At 45.8% G+C, this 23,996-nt stretch overlaps 1 protein-coding gene across 2 annotated transcripts in view; it reads left to right on the plus strand.

The window, feature by feature from the left end:
- LOC147736455 (uncharacterized) overlaps window positions 1-23,996 on the plus strand; it is a 45,573-nt gene that overhangs the window by 14,310 nt on the left and 7,267 nt on the right. The window contains exon 1 of one of the 2 annotated variants that reach the window (XM_086953186.1): window positions 23,660-23,729. The exons of the other annotated variant lie outside the window; for it this stretch is intronic. The gene's annotated coding sequence lies outside the window, so the exon portion shown is untranslated. Of the gene's footprint in view, window positions 1-23,659; window positions 23,730-23,996 lie in introns of those variants that run through there. 2 annotated transcript variants of the gene reach the window in all.

Raw genomic sequence — 23,996 nt, forward strand, 5'->3', positions numbered from 1 at the left:
GTGATATAAACGGCGCTTGGGCTGTTGTGTTAAGAAATGCATAGATGTCAGAGAGAAGGCATTTGTCAGAGGAGTGGGTGAGAAGCCATTTTTCAAAGGACGTAAAAGGCCTACAGGCATGGGAGCAGACCTTAGGGCACGGAACCCAGTGCCGGATAGTGGTATACTGCCAGAAGGCGGTGGGAAGGAGACCATACTCAGCTTGGATTTGAGTATAGTCCATGAGGACATCAAAGAAGTCTCCTACCCTTTTGCAGTTTGCTTCCTACTATTGTGTAAACAGAGAGCCATGCAAATGCGGGGGGAAATCAGGGTTGCCTATAATAGGCGTCTGTGGTGAAATGGAGGTAGACAATCTCCATTGAACTTGCACCTGCTTCCAAACTCCTATTGTATCTCAGTGTACTGGTGGCACATATACCCCTACTGTCCGATGGTGTTTCGGAAGCCAGAGCACCTTCCATATATGGATTGCAGCCACTGCCTGGTCAATGTAACCAAAATATTCTTCAGTGCTAGCTCTAGAACATTCCACCATGGACCGCAGCTGTGCTGCCTGATAATAGCATAATAGGTGTGAAACGCCCAGCCCACCTCTGACTGAGGCAAATAAGCCTGCTTCTTTCCATACCAAGTGAAGGGTTGGAGTGGCAACGTTTACTTAACTTAAGTCTGCTTGTTATGAGTGCATGGGTGATGGTCTTTCCGGCTTCCGAAGCCGGAAAGACCATCACCCATGCACTCATAACAAGCAGACTGGACGGAAACGCCCTCTATGCTGGAATCCACATATCTCTGCTACACAAACTCCAAACCATCCAGAACACCATGGCCAGACTCGTCCTCGTCATCCCATGACATGAGCACTTCACCCAACGCCTGCAAGACCTCCACTGCCTCCCTGTTTAGAAGAGAGTAACCTTCAAGCTACTCACCCATGCCTACGAATCCCTCCACAACACCGGACCCAAATACCTCAACAAAAGAGTCTCCTTCCACGTATCCAAAAGGAACCTCCGCTCCGCCGACCTCACTGTGGCAGAAACCCTGCGTATCCGCACAGCGGGTCGAAGAGCCTTCTTCTACATTGTGGCAAAAGCCTGGAACGAGCTCCCAATCAACATCAGACGCGACGGTAGCAGGATCACTTCCCAGGGTCCTTGCCGGGCTTGGAACTACCTTTATGGTTGATAGTTGCATTGTATCAATCAGGGTACCTGTAGAAATAAAGGAGTTATGAAGGCGCTCCAGTATGGTAGCTAGTTATGGCTCAAAGGTTTTGAAGAAGTCCACAGTGTCGCCATTGTTCCGGGAGCTTTGCCTGACTGTAGGGGCTGAGTGGCCATGAGGACTTTGGTAGAGGAGGTATCTCTGTCTAATTTGAATCATCTCCCTGGGGGTGTGGCTCACTGGGACCTTCGCATGGTAGGAAGCCGCACTTCCTAAGTCCACCACCTCCGCCTTATAAATCTCAGCGTAAAGTTTTCAAACTCCTTGACGATTGGCCGTCCTGATGGTTCTTACTACCATTGGGGGGCCATGAGTGGCCAGTAACCTCCCTGCACTGTTCTCACCTTCATAGTATATCTGTTTCATGCGCAGCAAAGTGTATTCCGCCCTATGCTTATCTAGAGACTTGAATAGATTGCAGGCTTCCATAAGTTGGTGCTGCATTGCAAAGGAACTAGATTGTTTGTGTTATTTCTCTAGGTCAATTTTTCTGGCCTCCAACTGAGCGTGGGTATCGCGTCTATTTTTATTGAGGCGAGCCTCTATTGCAATACACTGGCCCTGTATCACCACCTTCAGCTTGTCCCACAATAAGGCTATATGTATTTCTGGAGTGTCATTGGTAGCTATAAAGGAATTAATAGCTTGATAGCAACTCTGATGTCATTGACCCCCTTTTCATAGGTAAGAAGTTTGTGGTTGAGGTGCCATGAATGAGTGGGAGGTGTGGAGCTAGGAGTGGCAAACCTGAGGGCGATAGGAGAGTGGTCAGAGGGGGGGGGGGGCACCCCTATATCCATCGCCGAAGTTGTAGTACTGATGTGTGGGGACTTTGGAAAGAGATTGATTATGACATAGGTCTGAAGGGCAGCAGAAAAAAATGGTATAGTCCGTCACCGTCGGGTCCTGGTGTCACCACACATCCTATGTTATTGTGTAGTTCCCACAAATCCGTAGTACCTGCATGTTTGTTGGACAACATAAACTTGGGTGAGGAGCCTAGACTGATTCTGGGCACTCCTGCGGGATATTTTGGCCTAGAGACCAGCTAGTTCATGGTGCCACCATGAGCCCCCTAATCTTACCAGGCAGCATATGCTTTCTGGCAACCACTGAACATGACAACCCTAACCCCTCAGGGTTCGAGGAACTGGATCAGAACCTTTCAGTCAGCCACTTGTGCTTACGTGTGCTTAGAGAAATTACATAATACACAGTGGGACGTTTTCAATTTATTTATTGAACCAACGTTATTCTTGTATAGAATACATGTGCTGCGATGATCAGTAGACGGAAGCAGATGAAAGTGATTACAAACACCAACAGAGTAAATAGTAGATACAGTTCTACCATGGTGCTGAAACAGTGTACATGAAGGCATATAAACAAAGCAGTAATCAGGCGTGCTCCTACAATGCAAACCCTACTGAGTGTACCTAGAGTGTGTGTAGGTGTGTAGCCAAGAATCCCCCAAGGGACGATCCAACCCCATTACCTGGTGGGAGAGAATGTAGGAGCCCATCTTGGTCACGAATTGGACACACCCTCTCGGAGATGTTAAACCGATGTGTGGTGAAGTCTCACCATGTCCCTCAGTGTCAGCTAAATTGGCTCCTCTGCTAATCTATTGGATGCTTTTTATTTATAATAGAAAGCGGTCTTGTGATGTGAGTATAGATGTGATGTTATGGATATGTAGATAGCCTTGTCACCCCGTGGATGAAGATAGAATGACATTTTTACATAGTGCGTAGAACGACCAAGTACATGATGTGAGGCATCATGATAACGTTGTGCGAAGCTAGAAGAGGAAACAAAGTAGTTTCAGGGAAACTAATCCAACATTGTAGTGCACGCAAATATGCACAAAAGGGCATGACATAAATGTTATTGTGAAAAATAGGACATTGTAAGAAATGAGCGGCTTTGCTACATGGTCCTAACCCGGGCACATAACACTCACTCACAAGCTATCTAAAAGCCAGCAGGTCACAATGAAGCAAACTAAAAAGGTTTAAAAACAACTCTTAAAATCCTGTAAAAGCAAGCTTCCATTTGAAATATTCATATAAAAGCCTTGAAGGCATTATACGGTTTGAAATCCCAAGCACTCAGAAAGACATGCTGCATAGAAAAATAAAGTAAAAACAGTTTGATTCATTTTTATTAAAATCAAAACCGGCCATATGGTTGCCACTGCATGCAAAAGGCCAATTGTGTATGTGTTCCGAATGGGAGACGCAACATGGATGCTGTCCACAACCTCAGATGACATTCACTGAGGCGTACCTCAAAGCATCTTTATGGGCAAAGTTGAACCCACCCAGTTCCCACAGCAGCAGCTGAGAAAGGGACAGCATCCGGTAAGCGTATTGTAGAGCTGGTGTCCATTTAAAATAGGAGCCAAAGCATCCCAGGGTGGCTCGAAGAATGAATTCATCAACAATGGAATACACTAGGGACAACAATACCCCTGGCCCTTTGAGGGGACCATTAGTAATTTAGCGTCCTGTGGCGCAAACGATTGTGATCCAAGGCATAGATCCAATACGCATTCATGGCTGCAAAGCAGGCAGCACAATACAGGTTTTACGCAGTGAAGCCAAACATGCCTGAAGGATAAGAACCAGTGCTCATTTAGTTCTCGAAGCCGAGGTGTGTCTAAGCAATGTACCATGCGCTCATGGCATCACAGCACAAGCAGTGCTGTCTCCAGTCCGGGTTGAACTAGGATGTCCATTGCCGGGTAGAAAAATTTAAATCCGGATTCCTTCCACAAGTAGCAGGACAAGCGGGAGACCTCCAATGCCCAACACTGAGTGTATGAAAGATGGCATAACTCTGAAAATCGTCTGAAAGGTGCTAACTTGTCCAGAGCCAATACATTTAAAAAAGTGCACTTCTCCCTTCGCATCAGCCATAATAAAGATACAGTGGACCATCTCCCCAAAGCGCAGCTGCAGCTGGAAGCTCGTGGGGAGTAGTCTCTGCATCTCAGACGAGGATCTTGCAACCTGGACGATCAAACGTTTCTCTGGCCGAAGGTAAGGCCACATAATTTTCAAAAAGCATGGCTTTCAATTTGCTTAGAGAATCTTAGATACATGTTGGAAACATTTATCTAAGGCCATAGCATTGCCTCCCTAACTGTGCATGTAGGTGGAAACAGTATGTGTGTGTGCAACAGGCGACTTTGGAATTAACCGTTACCAGATAAGAAATGCCCGGTTCCATTACACATCAACCTTGATCATTCTGCATCAATCTGCTCCCATTCAAGAGCAGCCTGAAAACTGGATGAATCACGGCAGCTGGGGAACCCTTCAGATAATAGGACAAGTTTGCCACTGAAGCATTGCATACCCCATGAAGGAAAATGTCCTTGCAGACTAAGGACCAGCTTCAAGCATCCTCACTGTCAGAACCTCTGTGTGCCCATTCCTGAATCTAAACCTAAATGGTAATTCCCAGTACTCGTGTCCAGAGGTGTTGGTATCATTTAAGACATTTTATCATACAATACCCTGTCCCACACTACTCCTTCTGGAACACAAACTGCTTCAATGTTCACCAGGTACAGGTCCCTTAGTTTACAGTGCGATGATGCATGTGGTTTCAGAACCATGTTCATGAGTTGTACTGCAGAGCGTCCTGGAAGATAGTGTCCATTCAGAAGTAAGAAAAAGATACTTACTAATCCAATCCAGAGGACCAGAAAAAGTAATCCAGTTTCCGGAATGCATGTGCCCCTTTACGATTGCACATGCAGCAGAATATTGGTGTTGTGTCCCTACAGCAGGCTGAGCAGATCCATCTATATATATTATGTAATCATATCAAACTAGAGGCATTATTACATTCGACAGAGGAAATTCTTGTTCGTACTGCAGGAATGCTTGTGTTTGTAATGTAGAATCGAATCTGTAGTCTACATCCGTTGCAGTGAGTTAGCCAGCCTATTAATCCATTGTGAATGGAATGCCTAAGGTTTCGGAACGCTTGCTTTAGTAACGGCTTCTAAGGTCGGTACTGGAGTAACAACATTATTCGCCTACCCTGAGCTAGTGCTCTCTATACCTACAGCAGTCTCGACCGCTGTGAGAATTTTCTCAGTGGGTGCAAAACGCATTTCAGCATTTGTGTACAAATGATTTTTGTATGCAATAGGTACTGTATCATCTTGATTAAAAGTGATATAGGTGTACCGGGTTGGTCCAGCAATGACGCGGATCACCAGGTTAGCTGTGTTTTCACTTGTGTGTAAATGTTTGGAAGCTATCATATCAGCTTGTACGGAACGCAAAAAGTTTGTGTGTTCCTGTGTCCAATGATTGATTGAAAAATCAGGCCTGATTAAGTCATAGAACAGTTTTACTCCTTCTGAGTAATCCAAAATGTATGTTCTGCCAAAATTCAGGAATCTTAAAATGGATTGTAGTCTTTTCAGAGTCGTTGGAGGTTGGAGCAGTGCATATTTTTCAAGAAAGTGTGCCGCCAGGCTTTTGCCTTCACTTGACCAATCATATCCTTGAAACAGGACATTGAGGTGCGCAATTTTTTTAATTAAACGTGTAACCTAGATGAGCAAACCCCAGGATTATGTGGTTTACTCTAGCCAAGAGTTCCATTAACTCATCTTCCATCAGATAGATATCATCTACATAGGTCATTGCCTCCTCATCAAAATTTTGAAGAAACTCAAATGAGAACAGCCCTGAGGTAAACGGCAAAATTGTCGCTGTGAATCGAGCACTGAAAATGCTGTCAAATATCTGCTTTCAGGCGCTATATTCTGGCAGAAAAATCCCTTTGAGATATCTAGTGTCATTTTGTATTTCTTCCGCACATTGTTATTCATTAGTGTGGCACTATGTGCATTTTGTACTGCAAATATGCATATGGAAGTGTTCAAATGTCTGTAGCCTAAAACTAGACGATATGAATTTTCCGGTGTCATAACGGGAAACAAGGGATTATTCATGGACGAGGTGCAATTTTCTGTTATACCCTGCTATTCAAGTTGTTCTAGGATTTCCCTAACTTGTTTTTAAGCTTAATGTTTATTGGATACTGTCTCTGGGGTTGAGGAGTTTATTTTAATGGAATCTTGAAATGAGGTGACTCATCGTCCCACTCAACATGATTGCGGTATAGTTCAGAAGCTAGCGCTAACGCCCATTACTGCTCGCATGAATGTTTAACTGATTCTGGATCCAGGTGGAAGAAAGCAGGTAAAATAATAGTGTTTCCCAGTGGGCATTCCATTAAAAACTCAGGTGGCCAATCCTTTTCAGCCAAAAGAATATCGTAACCGTATGTCAGGTTCTCCTAGAAGAGTCTTGATGTGCCTGGGTATGACCCCCTCTATTTGGAATGTTATTTTGTATAAATGATGTGGAACACTTAGCCTGTATTAGGTGTTACCACCGTGATATGCTCATTCAACGCTACTACCACCAGATAATCCATCAAGTTCAGGCGAGCTATTGTGACTTCTGCTGCGTTGTCCAGCAGCATCACTGCTCACTCCCCATTCAGAAGCAGAGTCCTCAGTAGTCTGGGCGTGTCTTATCTTAATTCCAGCTACCTTTTTTTTTATTTAAGGATGAAGTCTGAAGTGTGATGTGTTTCCCATTTCGTCTTCTAGCGCTCATCTGACCTGTGCTCTGACCGTCCACCTCTCTCTGCACTTGTATCGGTTGAATCCTGAATATTAATATCCTGATACCTGTCAGGCTTTCTAATATTTTCACGGTTTCTTAACTTCCATTTCTTGTCTGTGGACTCCTCCTTAGGAGACCCAGCCTGTGATTGTGTTTTATTTCGTTTATTTTTTTGGTTATTGTCCCATTTCTTCTTTAAAGAATCGGGTGCTTACTTGGAGTTATCCTTTTCAGAATTCCTCTTAACCTGTGGTTTTCCAGGTCTGGCTTCCAGATTATCTCACCGAACTTAGGTGGAATGCTTAGGTTTCTTTGATAATTTTAGGCAATTCGTGCTTCTGCTGTGCAGGAGTGAACTCCCTCAGGTGTAGCCAATGCTGCTGCTTCTCCCTTTATGTTAATTAACAGGGCAGGTGCAGCCCCTTACTCATTCTGCACTTTCTTCAGTACCCCAGGAAAAACTGCTATTCAAGGGTTACCATGAGTTCTGGTGTAAACAGCAGCGAAGACTGTACCCAAAGTGGCAAATCTTCCAACAGGGGAGCCATCCTCATTGGTAAGCACTTTGTTAGTATTCTGTGTTTGTCATGCGGGCCCATATTGGGAAAAACCACTTCAAGCTGGCTTGTTTTCTGTGCTATACAGAACGAAATTTGCTCCCGAATGGCTGGAATCTTTCCCATTACAGCGTTCAGCGTTTGCGGGCTGATAACTGTGGTAGCCTAGTGTGAATGTGCAGCCTGAGCAGTCCGAGAAGGGTTAACTGTCAGTGTTCACATAATTTACTGTGTGAGATTTCTGTGAAACATTACTAAGTCTTCATTTAGTGTTATTTCTGCTGCATCTAAATTAGCAAGATTAGGATGCGGTGTATAAGCAGCCTGCCAAGTTGCTCCTCCTTTACTGAGTGGACGAGTCTAGCATTTTCAACAGTATGGGGGAGGGCGCCTTTAAAACAATTTATGTCTTGAAACTTTGATGAAGTAATTAATGCCCTTCGTCCAACCAGAAATAAACACCCAGCAATTTAGTACGATACATGGAGCTTTCTGACCACGAAGTCCATGGCCTAATTCTTCTGCTTGCCAACTTTGCTGGCTTGTGTTTTTTTTTTTCCCTACCTACAGAGAGTGACTACAAGGCCTCCCCCTCCAAGCCCCTCGTTGGGAACTTGCACCCTGTCCAACCGGGGTGAGTGTCCTGAACATATAGTCATTGACTACTGTTTTAATTCACTATTATTAGTCACTTAACAGTCAAAATACGGGTAATAGTGTGTATGTATGAACGCATGTAAGATAGTAAACTGCAACAATTATTGTGTGTGGCACGAATGAAACCGAATTACTGCGTGTACGTTTTCTCCATAGATATATGGCTAAACAGGAAACCCGTGGATGTGTGCCACTGGTATAGTTTCTGATTGGTGATCACCAGACACATTCCCCCTCTTGTGCCCTACACATTATACCAGTCGCTCTCACCGTACTTCACTAAGGGAAACTATAACATCGAAGCTTCCTTTGCGAAGGGCAACATCAGGCTTGACCACACAAAAGTCACTACTTGTCCTTTATGTGTATGTTCTATTTTCCCTCTTTTCTTTCAGGAAATTCCTTGAAGAGAACAGTGGCAGGTACTAGACCTGTCCCACATATATAAATGTGTTACATGTTAATTGGATGATCACTCAGCACTCAAGTCTCTGGGGGGAGTGACCTCTTCGCATCCCATCCCTGACGAAAGCCCAGGACCTTAAATAGGCCTGTGGTAGGGCTGAAACATGTTGGTGTTCAGTTAGGGTCATAGGACCATGATATCCTCTAACCCTACCATAGTCTTTTTTTAACCTCCCGCCCCCACTCCACGAATAAAGGAAAATTTTAGAGTGGGAGAGGAATTTTATCTTTAACGTTACTCCCCCCTACCCAAAATTTTCACAAGAGCTCCCTGAAATACAGTTGAGCCCACTGTTGGACAGGCCTCGTGAAGGGCCCGCTCCCTCCCCGCATGAAAGGGCCCGGACACCGACTCTCACTGTGCCCCCTGAAGAACCACCCCGGCAACCCACCGAAGCAACCCGCAACCCGTCCCCGACGGAACGCCTGCTCCCGAACATCCCAGCATCGGCTGTCCCGGGCCTCCGTCAGCACCATTGCCCCGGCCCAGCCACCATCTTGGACACTACACCACGAGGCCGCGTGGCCTCAGCTCGACCCCAACCCTGGGCCTGGCCAGGCCCCGACATCGAGGCACCACCATCCACCCAGGAGGTGAAGAGACCACTTGGCAGGTCAATGGGAGAGAGGAGTGTCGATGGCTCTCCCCCACCAGGTGCCGATCGCCCCCAGCCTCCCCGGGCGCTGGCTCCACCCCCCTGCTGGGTGTCTGGACTCCCTCATCTCGGACCTCCCGACCTTCAAGCGCGAGGGTCCGGACATCATAGGAGGCCAGACCTATAACTGGGGCAGCTCCAGAGCAGGAAGGCAGTTGTATCCTGGAGTCGAGAGACACCTTGAAGAACTCATCCCTGACGGACTGCTGGCGCTGCCGCAGCCCTGCCTTGTGAACCACCTCTGAAGCCTGCTGGCGCTGCCGCGGCCCTCTGCAACGTGCATCTTCGTCTGGACCTGCTGGCGCTGCCGCGGCCCTTCCTTGTGAACCATCGCTCCTGCCTGCTGGCGCTGCCGCGGCCCCTCTGCAAAGAAGTCATCATCGTAGCCTGCTGGACGCTGCCGCGGCCTGTCGTACCGAGAACCACCGTCCTAGCATGCTGGCGCTGCCGCGGCCCTCCTTGCCGAGACTTTTTATCCTAGCCTGCTGGCGCTGCCGCGGCCCGACCTTTCAGACCTCCGAGCTCGAGGATTGTGAGCACCTCTTGGCCGCCCTGGTACCGGACCGGTACCCAAGACTGTCCCGCTACCCCTTTCCCTACAGAGACTAGAATTGGGAGGATCCTCGTGTCCTACCCCCTCTGTATCGTTGATAACCTTGCCTCAAGAATCCTATATAAAGTGTGCAGATCTTATCCTTGTGTGGTGTCCATTTGTGGGGGGGGGGGGAAGTTACTTGTCTGTACGATCGCCGGAGACGGTCCTCACCGGAGGCCTCTCCCCCTGTACTCGGCCGACCCTCCAGGTCCCCGTCTAACACCCACCATAACATTTAGGAGCCAGGGGGAGCCCAATGATCAAGCATGTCACTATTAGAGTGAATGAGGGCTATAATAATCAAGCATTTGCAATGCAATAGGTCTCGCATTAGGAAAGTTTGAGCTATCGGTATTGTAAATGACACATTTTTTATTTATGTTTTGTTTTTGAAAATAGCTAAATTAATAGCTTTGTCATTTAAAATTCCAATGGTTATAACTTTCGCAAATGTGACACCTATAGCATTTGTAATGCAATATGTGTTGTATTAACGTGACTTACATGTATTGATATTACAAATAACAATGGCTTTTAATTTTTTTTCAATAGCTAATACTTAAATAAAAGTTATTGTAATTTATAATGGCAATAGCTTAAAGTTTTGTAAATAACTTTTGTGAAGATTATGTTCAGTGTATTTTATTGTGCCGAAAATCCAACAACAGAAGTGAAATATTAACATCTTTTTGTTACATTTGTAATAAAGTTTGAAACATTGAGAGAACATATTTGAACCAGGTGTTGTTGAATGGTTGCACAGATTGATGCTGTGGTAGCGCTGATTGATGTTGTGATGGCGAACGAGTGATGCTGTGGCGTTCAGTGATGCTGTGGTAGCGCATAGTGATGTTGTGTTGCCCCTGAGTGATGCTGTGGTGGTGCGGAGTGATGCTGTATGCTATGCTATGTTTTGTTTTGCTATCCTATGTTTTGTTTTGTTATGCTGTGCTATGTTTTGCTATCCTATGCTTTGATTTGTTATGCTATGCTGTGTTTTGTTATGCTATGCTATGTTTTGTTATGCTATGACTATGTTTTGCTATGCTATGCTATGTTTTCCTATGCTATGTTTTGTTATGCTATGTTTTGTAATGCTATGCTATGTTGTGTTTTATTATGCTATGATTTGTTTTGCTATGCAAGGTTTTGTTATGCCATGCTATGCTATGTTTTGTTGTGTTTGGTATGCTATGTTTTGCTATGCTATTATATGTTTTGTTTTGCTATGCTATGTTTTGTTTTGTTAAGCTATGCTATGTTTTGTTCTGTTTTGCTATGTTTTGTTATGCTATGTGTTGTGTTTTGGAATGCTATGTTTTGTTATGTTATGCTATGTTTTGTTATGCTATGCTATGTAACCTGGTCTCTCTGTGTTCTACGTCCGTGCCCTGTCCTGGCTGCACCCTGGTGCACGAGTGTCCCACGAGCCTCTCGAACCTGGTCTTTCTGTGTTCTATGTCTGTGCCCTGTACTGGCTGCACCCTGGTGCACGAGTGTCCCACGAGCCACTCGAACCTGGTCTCTCTGTGTTCTACGTCCGTGCCCTGTCTTGGCTGCACCCTGGTGCATGAGTGTCCCACGAACCTCTCGAACCTGTTCTCTCTGTGTTCTATGTCCGTGCCCTGTCCCGGCAGCACCCTGGTGCACGAGGGTCCCACGGGCCTCTCGAACCTGGTCTCTCTGAGTTCTACAACCAGTGAATCTCCCTGCTGTTATTTCTTTCCACTTACCTACCCACGCCTCCTTGCTCTTCCACGCATGTGTTGTTGTGCATTTCCTTGCATCTTGTGCCCTGTCAGTCACGTACTCCGTTGCCCAGAATATTCTTGTGCACGGTCAGCCCGGGGTCCCCTCCACCCTGTCTGTCACCTGCCCAGCGCTCTCTTAAAAGGAGTCTTCAGAGCCTGGTTTCGTGTGACTCTCCTATTCCCCTATACTCCAGAATCCACTGTACCCCGTTAACCCCGAGCTCAGGGGCATCTTACACCTGGTTCAAAGTGCTCGATTGAAAAGGCCCCTTTAGTTAGAAAATGGCTGGTGATCGTGATCTCATTCGTGATTAATTAACCCAAAAGTGTCCATACCCTGTAACCCTTTTCCCACCCTTACCTCTTTACACGATTCCTTGAGTAACATTAAATAGTAACCGCTGTTTTCAGCCCTTAGAAATGGCATTAGTGCGCTATGACGCCGCACAATACAAAATTACAATGATAATGACTCCCAGTCTGTAACACGCCCCTTCCAGTGGACCTGTAGAAGGGTCTGCTGAAGAGCAGCAAGGTGAGCTCGAGGGTGAGTCCGGTTTATCTGTGCCGCCAAGTACACTGCTTAGCTCACCTGTGCACGAATAGAGAGTAACTCCTCCGCAGAACATGCCAGAGCCTTCCCCTTCCAGCGCACAACGGAGGAGCCGCTCCCCGGCCCGCGCCGCCTTTCATCTCTTGCTGCTGGCCGCCGGGTACTGCACGTCCCGTCCACATGACTGAGTATCCAGCAGCAACCACCGGCTCACTTGAGGGTAGCACAGGGGCGGCTGCTACCCCGTCACCCACCCACCAACCGGCGCTCAGACCCCCGGCACAGGCACACTCAGACACAGCTTCAACCTAGGGTGACCAGATTCTCAAAACAACAAGCCAGCAACAAAACAAAAACAATGCGTGGTGAAAACGAGGCCTGACACGCAAATAGGATTTCCGGCCGGGAGAAAGGAGGCGTGACACGCACGAAATGTCCTCAAGGGGCGGAGAAACAACGGAGCGGGCTGCGGAGTCTGGACACGGAGGGACAGGACGAGAGGAGCCGGTGAGGGGGGCGTCGGGGCACATTGACGGTGCCCGCCGCCCCCCCAGTGATGGAAGACCTGCGTGTGCCCCGTGAGCGGGGTTGGGAGCGTGTGTGTGCGCGTTTGTGTGTGTATGTAAGCCGGGGGGGGTACGCGTATATGTGCCTGCGTGTGTTGTGCCTGTGTGTGTGCCTGCGTGTGTGTGTGGTGGGCGGGCGGCAGCGTGTGTACGTGTGCCTGTGTGGTCTGTGTGCAGGGGTGTGGGGGCTGGCTGTGTGCGCATGGGAACATGAGGCACGAGAGGGGCACGGCGACTTGCTCGCCCACGAGGTAAAATCTCCGGCAGGAGAAGCGCGTGTCAGTCTGCTGTCCACATTCCCTCAAAAGTGATAACATAAGTTGTCTCGCCCTAGACAGCAAATGCTTCGCTTTTGCTTTCGTCTAGGCGAGACCTAAAAAGGGGTCTCCCTCCCTTCCCACCTTACAATCTGGGGACATCACTGACTCAGTAAGGTGCATAGGTGTTCTGTCCGACTTCATAACACCCCCTCCTACATCTGTGGCATTTTTCCCCCTTTCTCTACCTCTTTTCATCTCACCACCCAAGAACCTCACGAGGTTCCAGGAGGGATATCTTTTTGTAAAACAAATCAAACAGGGGCCATGGCTTCTAAGCAACAGGAAGCCACAACTTGCCGCTGCTTCGGCACATGGGCGTCAACAAAAGTCAGTGTTTGCTGCCAGAATCCGATGCAATATCGCAATGTTGTAGTTGACGTACCAATGCTGCTCTTTCCTTTTGGCTTTCCTTCTCCTTAGGTTTATGAACCGGCTTCTTCAATGGGTGGGAAGATCAACGCATTCCTATGGGAGATGATGTGGGACATTGCTATGGCAAGTGAGTAGAGAGATCCTCCTGGAAGGCAGGCGTTTATTGTCCAGACACTCCTAGTCTCATTGTCTCAGACACATTGGAGCCAGAACGTGTGTACCCACTTGTACTTGATCCCTTTGTCACACAGAAAATCGGTCAAAGAGATCGATGATGCTGGTGCGTTATTGTGGAAAGATCTGGTAGAGCTAGAACTTAGTGCCTACAGCATTCCTGTCCCGTACAGCTTCCTTCTTTAGTAGTAGTAGTAGTGAAAACAGGTGAGGATATCTTGTGGTTGTCCTGGGGAGTGGGCAGGGCGTCTCACTCTATACGTATGCTCAAGGATAATCGTCTGGTCTATAAGTTCTGTGTTCACATGACGAAACAGGCGAGTGACATAGTCCTTCAGGTTACCAGTTGCAGGCTGCATTGGGACTCCTCTTATGCAAATGTTGGAATGTCTGGATCGGTTTTCAAGATCTTCAAGTTGATAGTGGAGCTCCATGCTCTTTTCCCATAGTTCAATAAGTTCTCGATGGTGGCCATCCAGTTCTTCGTCGCAGGAGTTGTTTTTATATCCAAGGAGTTGACACGTTGGCCCATTTCGCCTAGGTCCCGCCTGCTAACCTTCATTTTCACCACTATGTCTTTCTTGAGTGCTGTGATGTTGTCCCTGAGGGTCCCGAAAGAGGTTCTCCAGGAACGCCTTTGTGGCTGGTGCATCTTGAGTGTGTTGCAGCTATCTCTGTGGGTGGGGGTGTGGACGAGAGCGCTTCCCCCGACCAGTTTCTTTGACATAGGTTTGATAAACATATCTTTAAGAGTGGCATCCTTTTGGGTGTTGTGCTTATGGGACATGTGTGTGTCATGAGTCAACTCGGGTCATAGCAGAGAAGTGAAATTCATAGGACATCTGCTAGATCAGAGTGGCCAAGCCGATTCTCCAGTAGGTCACATCTCCCACTGAAGTTTCGAGCAACAGGGTCCGGTGTTGGAGATAGAGGGCCAGAGGCGAACATTCCAGGACAAGGGCCCCCGTTAAAACCGTCCACATAGTGTCGTCTGCTCGGGAGGGTATGAGCGGAACATAGCAGTGAGCAGGATCTGATGATATCCTCCGGGTGCGTTACTGTGAAGGCCCAGTCGCCTGCAGGAACGCTGGGCGAATACTTCTGTCAACACGGTTAGGAATGCGCAGGGAATCTGAAGAAACCAGAGACCAGATGACCTCAAGTAGTGCAGGAAAGCAGCATGGGTATTGGGCAGGCAGAAAATGAGAGGCCCCAGTGCTCAAGAGGTCGTTCCGTGGATGTGCCTCCCAAGCTTACAAATGTCCTTGAAAGGACAGGTCCCGGTGCTCCCGAAGGATATGGTGGAGAAAATCAGGCTTTACAACTGGAGTGGGTGCAGGGAAGGAGTAGGCCCCATCAGTAGCACATTTTCTGGGACGGACTGCTCAGGCATCTGCCACATACCTCCGGCCTCATGGACCCAGCATCCATACCTGTGCAGTCCCGAGGTGCAGCGTCTTGTGGTCCGCTGGTCTGGCCATCACTCAGAGAGGAGAGCAGTGAAAGGCAGCAGCGGTCCACTTAGTGGCCCGTCCCAGCTCAAAAGGACAGTGGTAGGTGGTGGGCTCAGGCAGGAGCATGACCATCTCCCAGCTTTCAGTGGGTGGCCCAGGCTCTGGCCCCAATCCAGACCAAACGCGGAGCCGACATGCAGTGCAGTGACTCCGCCATCCTGGTAGCGGCAATCAGGTCTCACTCGTTTCCCCTCCTAAAGCATCGCACTTCGCAGGACAGGGAGGGCAAATGCAGGCAGGGAGTCTGTCAAACGTGGCTCACCATGGATCCAGGCTCAGAACTCCATTGCAGCTGTCATCTTAGTCATGCAGCCTTCCGGTCTGCTTGCTACTCATCAGGCTCTGGGGTTGACTCTCTGGGCAAAACAGGGCAGAGCCTTTCCCTATGTGATGAGGGGCACCTCCAGGCACAATGTCACTCACTGTGGGGCCCGAGGGAGTCTGGTAGCCGCCTCCATGAGGTTCTCATGCACAGGAGCTTTGAGGGATGTGTCTCACATGGGTGCCATCTTTAACTCACTCACAGGATTGTAAGTGAGTTCCAAAGTCCCTTCCCCACATGGGTGACCACACAGAAGAAATCCACACTGTACATTTCAGAATGCCTAATGAAAACGAATGCCCTATTCTTGTGAAGATATTAGGCATACGTGTTATAATCGAAATAAACCGATCACGCATGATGATATGAGCAATAAAACAGTGGTTTAAAAAAATGGTTATGTAGTTGAATTTTTTTTTTTATATAATCAATGTATGATCCAAAATCTCCAACCCCCTCTTCTAAGGCCAAAGCGGAGTTAAACCAGAGCAGCATGAAAAATGCCTAACTGCATTTCTCAGAAGGCCCTGACTCACAAGGTTTACAAGATGTTTTCTCGATCCTCTACTGTGCCTGACTTTAAAGACAAGGTTGTTTTGAGGTTCTTTTTGCCATTCCATACTCCAAGAGTACAGAGATCAACTCGAGCTGAGCTATAAGTCCATGGCTTTCATGGGTCATTTGAGTGCATCACCAGTCTTACTCTGCCTGGAAATCTGAGGGTGTCCTCTTTGATGAAATGACCGTGCATTGAGGTTAAGTACCCCTTGCACATTATCTTGGAATGAGTCAGAAGTCCTGATTTGTGATGTAAAATGTACACATTAGCATAAGAGAATTCTGTTGCACAAAAACATATTTATAATGAGTGAATCAAACGTGAAGCACAAAAACGAGAAGAATTCAAAGTACAGAACAGCAGCCTGGGTTTGTTACTTGATATCTCACCGGTAACCTTCTCCAACCAGGACACTCACACAGGTCATGGATGTCTTTTTTAGGTCTCGCTGAGCCAGCGTGCATGCGCTGTCTGCGAGACATTTAGTAAGCGGGTTTCAAAAGTGCTACCCACCACAGGCTTGCAGGCGACCAGCTTGCTAGAACGCGCACATGACTTGCACAGCACTTTTTCCCATCGCTCGTGCGCACAACTTGCGTCACCAGCCGCGATTACTTTCACGTTTGCGGCACCGCGATTACTTTCACTTTCGCGGCACCGCGATTATTTTCACTTTCCCGGCAACGCAATGTAATGCTGCTGTGTAGGTCTACCTCATTCTCTCTCCATGTTTGGCTCATTCTGCTTCTCATTCAGATCCGTCTCATGCTTCCTGGTGTCCCTTTTTCCTTTCTCTCTCTAATTCTTCAGCAGATCGTTCCCTTCTCTTTTTCATGGCTCGCTTATTCTCCTTCAGTCCTGTCTCGAGTTGCCCTCAGATCTGTCCCCTTTATTCCCCCCCCCATTAGTTGTTTCTACCTCTCATCCTGAACCCTGTCTCGTGGTCTCTTTAAGGCTATTCGCCTCCCTTCCAGTCTGTCTCATTCTGCCTGAGGCGGTTTTCCTTTTCTCTTCTGCCAGTCTAATGCCTCCTTATTCTCCCTCAGTTCGGACTCGGGTCTCAGTCACACTCACTCGCACTCTGTCCAGACCATGAGGCCGTAACCCCCCTCCCTCTCCCAGTTTCCGGTAGTTCGGCGTGTGCTTCCTGTTACCAGTGCTTTGTCAATCTGACCCCACTCCGCCCCACCCCCTTCCCTCCACCCTCTTGTTGAGAAAAGAGAGCATGCAAAATCTAGCGGTTGTGGAAAAAGCTAGCGTGGTTATTGGGAAGTAACTTTTTTAAGCTCATGATTTGTCCTTTTAAAATGAATTGTTGTATGTTAAGTGTTGCTTTCCTTTTTTCTAGAACATAAATGCATGTACTCAGGAGATGAAATACCGTTTCAACCTAAACTGTCAATTGATACATAACTTTCATGGAATCAGTGCTTGACAAAGGGGCATCTCTTTTTCCTCAAAGAAACCAATGCAAAATAATCTTTTTTGAAGGTGGGGGTCAAAAGAGTTATTTTTCTCAGGCAAAATAAATACATAAAAAACTCAAAACGAACTAAGGCTGTCAATCGCCCAGTAAATTAGGGATAACTCTAAAGACATTTCATACTCCATTACAGATGGATATTTGGGTCCTAAATATTCTCGGTGGAGACAGTAGGAGACATGGGATCACTTTTCTACCGTGAAGTCTCAGCACTGTTTTTTCCTGTGTATTTTTGTAGTCCGGTTTACCACACAATTCATTTAGGGTTACAAACACCAGGATGGAATGGAAAACACGTACTGGAAAAGATACACATTGAACTGGGAACGAGTTCCATTCAAATTTTGACGAGGGACGGGGTTTGTTTTTGTAAAACGCTAAGAAGGGTGAACACAATGTTTCCAGTGTCGTGCGAGGTTTAGTAGGGGGGGCTTATTTTGTGAACTGTGTTTGTTCCCTTCCGTTAAAGTCCGGCTGTCCCCGATATCCGGTTACGATACTACTCGCATGTCACCTTCTTTCCAGTGATAGTTTTCCTTGTACAAATATTTTTTACGTGTGATATAGCTGAAGCTAAGCTGAACCAAGACTATAAGTCCCAGGATGCACTGCAGTGGTAATTGAGAGGCTAGGACTGGAAACAGTGTCACAGTGACGTGGCGCATGAGACCGTGTGTTCCAAATCGGTTGGAATTGACATTTACTCCAGGATGCAGCCGAGGGGCAAAGTAAGCCCTGAGCATTGCATCCTTCACAGCTTCTTTGATTTTTGTGAATATGTCTACACACTTGATGGACCGTGCATGCCCCATACCCTGGTGGTATGTCAACTCTCTGGCGGGTGCTATCAGTACAGATTTTTTTGTTGTTGTATCAAACACAGTTAGTGGCCATTCCTAAGAATGACTAGAGAGTTCTTCTTTTTTTGGCAGTCGTGTGTTGATGAGTACTTGCTCTTTGCCATGGTTAGGATTAATACCTTTCGCTGTAAAAAAAAAACAAGCATTGGCATGGCCAATAGGTCTCGCATTTGGGACCTTATAAGTATTTAGTTATGCAGCACAATATCCTTGGTGAAACAACATCAACTGTTGCTTGGCTAAACACTTATAAGGTCCCAAAGGCGAGACCTATTGGCTATGCCAATGCTTGTTCATGTGAGTGATCAGCACATTGTCTCCCCCACTGACTCGCTAAATTATGGATACTCACAAACATTTTCCCAGGGGCCAAAAAGCATGGTCTGTGTATTGTGGCAGAGGGCTGTATTGAAGCCAGCAGTGAGGGGATGGGACTGGGTGGAAGTTGGGCGTGGGAGAAACGATGCATGTGTGTAGTGTGTACTGTGATTTTGAGTTATTTTAAGGGGTTTCATTCCATACTGCCCTCTAAATTAAGCTCTTAGTCTCTGCAATAGAGACATAGAGTTGACTATATGGTGTTATGCTACATCTGAGGGTGCTATTCCTCTGCCTCACCTTGGTGTAAGCCTTCTCTGCCGGCTATTGCTATCTTTAGCAAGTCAAGTGCACAAAGGAAGTAACTTGATTATTGAATTAAAATAAAAGAGAATCTTAGGCCTCAAAATCTTCATATTCCTTTTGTCTTTTATCTGATAACATTAAGAGTACTTAGACTCAGGTACGGATAAGGTTTCAAGTGCTATAAAAAAATCATGACAAAGGCCAACATGGTGCACAATTCACTGAGGTGTGCACAATTCACTGAGGTGTGCACTCGCAGACAAAAACACCCAACCTCCACCGCTTGACATGGGGCAGTGGAAAAGTTATCCATCTCACAATGAGGCTAGGCATTTAATCCTCGATTTACCAAAATATGCTGGTAGTCAAATCTATATTTAAAGTCTAGTAGTCTCTGATTTTAACCATCGGAATCACTCACAACCCAGTTGTTGTGTAATGTCCCAGATGGAAACTATATAACAAGACAGAAGTTTTTTTCAATTTTTTTCTATTATTAATCTCTGCCTCCGCTAGTGACCAATAGTGTGCTCCTGGTTAATCACTTTTAAACATATTTCTCAGCTCCTTTTTCTTCAACAGAGGTACAAAAAAACTTTTATCGAACGTAGTAATAGTAATAAGTATGTGATGATAAAACTGAGCTGAATTCTTTGGTGATGGTCAAAATATATGAAAAAGCATGGAGGGCCAGAGGAGGTTTAAATACCCGCAGGGATTGACTCCCCTACTCGGAAACCAACAATACAAAAAAAAAAAACACGGTCTCTAAGATGAGTTAGAATGCTACTGGAGTGTCCCTTTTAAAGGACTGTTTCCCTCACCCGCCGGAAGGTGCAATACTTCATCATAAGGTAATCTCCTTGCATTAGGAACCTAGTCATAATGTGAGCTACAACCCCTCCTCTAAGAGGGAGGAGCTCAGGGATGTTTTATGGTAGAAAGAGGTATACTAAATACTTTAGATGAGTTGAGTGTGATGAGGGGTGCAGAGCAAAGTGAATGTGAAGTGTAACTATCTCAAGGGTACGCAATAGACTTTATTGGGATGCTCCTGGGCCAGGATCAAAAAATCAAGCAATAGCAGAAGGCAATTCAGCCTGCCATGGAGTGAAAAATAGGTCGACATATTTCAGCCTAATATCCTCAACAAAGGTGTAGCAGCCTTCTTCAGGACCTTATGGAAGCTACTGCAAGGTATGTGTAGACAACAGTGATAGAAAACAAAAGCAAATTTGTAATACACAGTACCAGTGGTTGAGTTGGGAGTCCACTTTATCAGGGCTTCGCTGGTGGATTTAGCAGAATGAAACAATGTGTTTCAGAATGACTTACACTTTGTACAACAAACTATAGCACTCATTCCGACATTCTAGGTTACAGGAACGTCCTGGAACTGAGTTAGGGCTACCACAATTATCAGTAACCAACATGTAAACACAACTTTGTGCTATAAAGAAAGAATGCATGAGCTTACCTGCAAACGGCAGGTAGCATGCCTCAACTTTACCTTGGAGCAAAACTCAAGGTAGCATCAAGTCCTACAAACATAAGAGGACACGTGCAAATCAATTTGTCAGGGGACAACAAAATAGATGAAACAGGTGACTCAATTGCAAACCACATCAATTCCTCTACTGTATGAAAATAATCTTGCATTTAATTGTTAGCCTATAGTGGGAAGTCATGAACAACCTGCTGTTGTTTAGTAAAGAGACAAATGTGTAGATAGTATGACCCAAAGTGCGTGTTATCAATCATTGTCACACTAGGGCCCCTCATCATGTCTCAGAACAGCAGGGCATATGATAATCTTCCGCCATGTTTACAGATGGAAAAAAGATGCCTGGAATCGATGCATCAATACAATGGGAATAACCACTCTCCTCATTCTCATACAGGGGTAAAGCGGTTAGCAAGACCCATGCCTACTCTCTTGTGAAAGTGGTAAGGCGGTCCCAACTCTCATGTATATCAGGCCAGTGAAAATGAGCTATGTGGTGGTTAAAAATGTGCCGCTGATACCATCGCTTCAAGTATATCACGTTTAGCTGGGTGCAAGACCCACAGTTGCAACATACCGGAGTTACAAAAAACCCCAAGGAGGACACATGCCTTTTAGAATGATCTAGGTAAGCCCCAAAGACTATTTTGTTTATTCACATTTACAGTCCTTGGTCTAATGTGCACTAACTTTTCTTTTAAGTTCCCACTCGGTCTAAATGTGAAGAGTGGTTGTAGCAGGGACGGGTCCCTGTATTCAGGATATGCCAATTCTTGTTGATTGATTTCTGAATCATGCCTGATGTGCTGCAGAAAGTGTTAACACAGACTAGTCGCTCTGTGGGCTCATTTAGTGGTTGTATTTCTAAAAGCTTTACGGGTATTGTTTGGTGCACTTTTGGCTGATTTGTGTATCAGTGATGGTGTGTATTGACGTTCCAAAAGTGGGGAAGATAAGTTATCTGCGTGAACTTCGTATCTCTGGACGTCTGAGCAGTCCCGTCGTAAATATAGGCACCGTCCAAACTGAAGATTTTCTTTTAGTGACCCGGGGTGGTAACTCGCGTATGCAAGCAGAACATTCCTGGCAATACATTTCTTATACAGCTCTGTCTGCAAAGTTCACAAGGATGGATATATCCATAGGTCTAAAAATGGAAGGCATTCCTGGCTTCATTCACAAGTGAATTTAATGAAAGGATTGCACGAATTCAGTCATTGATGGAAAGCGGTGATAGTCAGCATCACCATGCTAAATGACTAAAATGTCATTAATATAGTGCTTCAATTGAAGGGTATTAGAATGGTTGGAATTCTCAGGTATCAGAACTTCTCCTGTCTCAAACGAGTGCATCTAGAGGTTTGCTATACTCGGGGCGAAGGCACTGCCCATCAAAGTCCCAGAGATTTGTAGGTACAAGCCATCCTCAAATTGAAAGAAGTTCTCTTTCATAATTAGCGAGCTCAAGACGCGGACAATAGAGCACAAGACTACCATTAGGTGTAACAAGCAAGCCACTAAATTAACCACACACTTTCTAGAGCAAGGTGATCAGGCAGATGATCTGTCATGGACTGTACTTGGCAAACCTTCTTTCCCTCAATTTCTCTCCAATGTGGCACAGTGTCTGTTTGAGAGAGAGCAAGGATGGGTCATCAGACTACGTAGTGACAGACAGGGTCTTAATGATGATCGCTTGTGGTCTGCTTTTTCATAGATGCATACACCATTATATGGTATGCAATTACTTTAAGATCATTTTCTGAATAAATATCATTTCAGTAAATAACCCTCCATTTTTTTTTTTTTTTACAAAACCCAGAGACTTGTTACCTAAACCATATATACTAGAAATAGCTGACTTACTTTACTACTGATGTATAACCTGGTTTCCGTTTTTCCCAAATCAGTTGGAAGCATTAACATGCAGCTCATTTTGTTGACACAGGCTTAAGAGACTACATCTCCCAGCATACAATCTAAGGGACACGTCTCCATCTAAAATATCATGATCTGAGTACATGTCCTCTTTCGGCTCCCACTATGCAGGGGCATTGTTATAAGTCTATTTATCCAACCCGTGATTATGCAACTACATTTCCGAGGATGTTGGTAGTTTGTGAATGGCTCTACCATTACCTCTCACGTGGCACATTAATTACACAGGAACTACAGCTCCCAACAGTTCTGTAGTACGAGACTAGCCTTTTGATTGGACAATGAGTAAAGGTGCACGTGACATTCCTTCACGTCTTTTCACATTGCTGCCGTTGTCTCTGTAGGAAAGATATATGTAGGACCTGGCCCGTTGCCGCAAGTTATGCCTTCTTCAGCGCAAATTGCGTAATTTGCCATAATTTCTAAAAGGTATGTGTCCTCCTTGGGGTCTTTTGTAACTGCAGTTTGTTATGGTGGGTGTGTACTTGGCGCCCAACCCAACGGGCTATAATTAAAGCGATGTTATCAGCAGCACATTTTTAACCGCAACAACGCTAATTCTCAATGGGGTACCTGTATAAACGTGAGAGTTTAGACCGCCTTACCTATTTCACAAGCGCATAGGCATGGGTCTTGCTAACCCATTGTATTGATGCATTGATTCCACGCATCATTTCTCCATCTGACAAAACACAAAAATGGCACCGAAGCACACACAGTCCAATTTGCGTTTGTTGGTTCTTTTTCTTGTTAAGTTTCACCTTCTCAGTAGTTAAATCCGGTACCAGTTCCTATTTAATTCTTGAGCACACCCCAGTACATCATTATTTAAAAACACCGTAGCCATTATTCTGCACTTGCTAGTAGTGCTGTTGATTTGCGCCAAAAGGGTACAACGGCACCACCGAGCGGAATAGACATTATATTGTGTTTACTTCTTTATTGCAGTAAACTGGGAGTAGATGTGCAGACATCAGTCATAGCCACCATACACTAGATTGTTTCTCCAGCTGTAAACTAGACAGGAGTCTATTGTATGTGCTGCTGTTTTTTGAGACATTATGAGTGGCCATGGTGTGACAAGGATTGATAACGCACACCATGGATCATATAATCTACACATTTGTCTTTTTACTAATCAACATCCGGTTTTTCAAGACTTCCCACTATGAGATAACAGTTTAATGCGTGATTATTTTCATACAGTAGGGGTATTGATGTGGTTTGCAATTGAGTTGCCTATTTCATCTACTTTGTTGTCTCCTAACAACTTGATTTGCACTTGTCTTCTTACAGTTGTAGGACTTGATTTTACCGTGAGCTTTGAACCAACGTGAAGTTGAGTCATGTTACCTGACGTTTGCAGGTAAGCTCATGCATTTTTCTTGATAGCACAAAGTTGTGTTTAGGTGTGGTTACTGATCATTGTGGTAGCCCTAACTCAGTTCCAGTAACATAGCATGTCAAATGTGTATGCCATTTTGAAACATTGTTTCTTTCAGGTAAATCCACCAGTGTAGCCCTTACAAAGTGGACTTCCACCTCAACCACTAGTTCTGGATATGACAATTTGATTTTCATTTTCTTTCACCATTGTAGAAGGCTGCCACACCTCTGTTGAGAGTATAAGGCT

The sequence above is a fragment of the Lissotriton vulgaris genome, chromosome 1_2 (genome assembly GCF_964263255.1).
Source record: "Lissotriton vulgaris chromosome 1_2, aLisVul1.2, whole genome shotgun sequence".
In the NCBI taxonomy this organism is placed as follows: domain Eukaryota; kingdom Metazoa; phylum Chordata; class Amphibia; order Caudata; family Salamandridae; genus Lissotriton; species Lissotriton vulgaris.